Source organism: Jaculus jaculus, chromosome 8 (assembly GCF_020740685.1).
Source record: "Jaculus jaculus isolate mJacJac1 chromosome 8, mJacJac1.mat.Y.cur, whole genome shotgun sequence".
NCBI lineage: Eukaryota > Metazoa > Chordata > Mammalia > Rodentia > Dipodidae > Jaculus > Jaculus jaculus.
Window position 1 is genome coordinate 37,677,707 of NC_059109.1, and position 2,876 is coordinate 37,680,582.

At 42.1% G+C, this 2,876-nt stretch overlaps 1 pseudogene; it reads left to right on the forward strand.

The window, feature by feature from the left end:
- Nucleotides 1-871: 871 nt before the first annotated feature.
- LOC101611151 lies at nucleotides 872-1,971 on the forward strand (annotated as a pseudogene).
- Nucleotides 1,972-2,876: the final 905 nt, after the last annotated feature.

Genomic DNA, 2,876 nt, shown 5'->3' on the forward strand with positions numbered 1-2,876 from the left:
TTCATTTGCCACCCATATCGTAAATTGTCCAGCTAGAAGCAATGGCTTCATCCTCCTCAATCACCATGATAGTCCTTCTCACTTTTTACTACTAAAAGAAGGCCATTTGCATCAGCTGCTCACACACACACACACACACACACACACACACACACTCCATAAAATTTGCCAATGTAAAAAGTATTGGATATTAAATATGAAAACAGATTTTTAAAAATCAATTAAGAAGCCAGGCTTGGTGGCACACACCTTCAATCCCAACACCTGGGAGGAAGAGGTAGGGGGATTGCTATGATTGCTATGAGTTTGAGGCCACCCTGAGACTACATAGTGAATTCCAGGTCAGCCTGGGCCAGAGTAAGAACCTACCTTCAAAAAAAAAGAATCAATTAAGAGCTGGGGAGATGGCTCAGTGGTTAAGGGTATTTGCTTGCTTTGCAAGGCCTGATGGCCCAGGATCCATTCCTCAGTACCCACATAAATCTAGATGCACAGAGGGACACATATACCTGGGCCCTGGTACGCCCATCTCTCTCTCCCCCATTCTCTTCTTGCAAATAAATATTAAACATATATTGTTAAACATGAAATAGGGGTGAGGTAGACAGGTGGTTGTCACAGTGGTGGGAGAAGGAGAAGATGGTGAATCACTTATAAATGGCACCCCTGTAAGAGCCGAAGCCTAAATTCCAGGAGAGCAAGCAGGTATTGTGCTCTCATGGGCCTCACCTCTATGAAGCAAAGTGTGTAAAGGTGGCCACAAAGGACAAACGAGTGGACTACTTTTACACATTAGATTGGTTGTAATGAATTGGGATGTATGGGTTCCAGAAAGCAGAGTACTCAGGTATGCGGATGCCAATCTTCAGAAATGGTGAGAGCTTCAAAAGGCCAACCAGGAACAGTATGCAGAGGGAAAGATGAGAGGGGCTCCCCAGGAAAGAACACTTCTGGTCTGCAGCAGAAAAATGTTGAATTGAAAACAAAAAAGAACAAGCAGGCTGGGCGTGGTGGCACATGCCTTTAATCCCAGCACTCAGGAGTCAGAGGTAGGAGGGTTGCTGTGTGTTTGAGGCTACCCTAAGACTACATAGTGAGTTCCAGGTCAGCCTGGGCTAGAGTGAGATCCTACTTTGAAAAACCAAAAAAAAAAAAAAAAAAAAAAAAGAACAAGAAGAAAGCACCCAGGAATGCAGATGATGGCAGGACCAGTGAAAAACCTCAACCTCCCCAGAAGAAAAGGGTTCATGTAGATCCTGCTGTTGGAAATGGAGAAACATTTATGAACAGAGTTGAGGTTAAAGTAGAGAATCCTAATAACCTGAAACCATGGCTTATTGATGATTGGGACTTTATTATCACACAAAACAGCTTTTTAATAAAATTTATTTTGAGAGAAACAGAGAGGAAAGGGCAAAGAGAGGGAGAGAGTGAGTATGGGCATGCCAGGGTCTCCTGCTCCCATAAATGAACTCCAAATGCATGCCCCTCATTGTGCATCTGGACTGAGATGGGTACTAGGGAATCGAACCTGGGCCTTTAGGCTTTGCAAGCAAGAGGCTTTGACCACTGAGCCAGCTCTCCAGCCCAAAATCTGCTTTGTATCTTCCTGAGAAGAATGTGGAGTCCATTTTTAGGAATATGCAAATTATAACAAATCTTAAGGAAACACAGATAGTAGTATGCTGTTACTGGAGTTGTGGCAGGGATAAAAGGGTACTTCGGTGTAATGTTGGGCTCTCAACAAATCTGAGAGAGTGGAATATGCTAAAATTCTCACAGATCACTCTGATGCTCCCATGTCCCCAGGCAAACAGAGCACCCATCTTCTGAGATTGTAGCAATGGGAGCAATGTTGGTTTATGAACCTCAGAATGAGAAGAGCCTTGCTTTGTCAAGTATCTGGCAAAGAATTCTGCAGCTTTGTTTAGTGCCAGCAATTATGAGTGGCTCTTCCTGGGTACTGTCTGAAGGCAGTGTAAGGTGCTTTCTCATTTGTGTTTACATCTCTGTAAACACAGATTTGTTCTTCGTCCTTTCCTTGCACAGATGAGGTGAGTGCAAACAGAATTGATGTTTGTTTTCTGATTTGTTGTTGTTGTTGTTTTTCATGGTAAGGTCTCTTTCACTCTAGCTCAGACGGACCTGGATTTCACTATGGAGTCTCAGGGTGACCTCAAACTCACAGCAATCCTCCTACCTCTGCCTCCTGAGTACTGGGATTAGAGGCATACGCCACCATCTCTGGTTTGTTTTCTGATTTTCTTTTTCTTTTTTTTTTTTTTTTTTTTGGTTTTTTGAGGTAGGGTTTCACTCTAGACCAGGCTGATTGTTTTCTGATTTTAAGAAGAGAAAATAGAGGCACTTACCACTCCTTTTTTCTTCCTTTATTTTCATTTCAAAATTTCTACCAGCATATTTAATGATGGGCCAAAGAGAGACATGCTATAGAGAGTTTTATTGCCTAGTTGACAAAGCTGCTTTTGAATGCTGGTGGTTCTATTCCTTTGACATTACACACTTTTCTAATACAAGCTAATGCTATATGACCAAATGTTCTGGTTCCTAGTGTCAAACGTTCAATTCAGTGTATATAACTGAACACTTATCCATTTGTGCTTTTTAAAAAAATTATTTTATTTGAAAGAGACAGGCAGAGAGGGAAAGAGAGAGAGAGAGAGACAGAGAGAATGAGCATGCCAGGGTCTGTAGCCATTGCAAATGAACTCCAGATGCATGTGCCACCTTTTGTACTGGAGAATTGGACCTGGGTCCTTTGGTTTTCCAGACAAGCAACTTAATTGCTAAGCCATCTCTCCAGCCCTGTGCTTTTATTAAATTGTATTTAAAGAGCCTATCCTTTGTAAGTCATCATG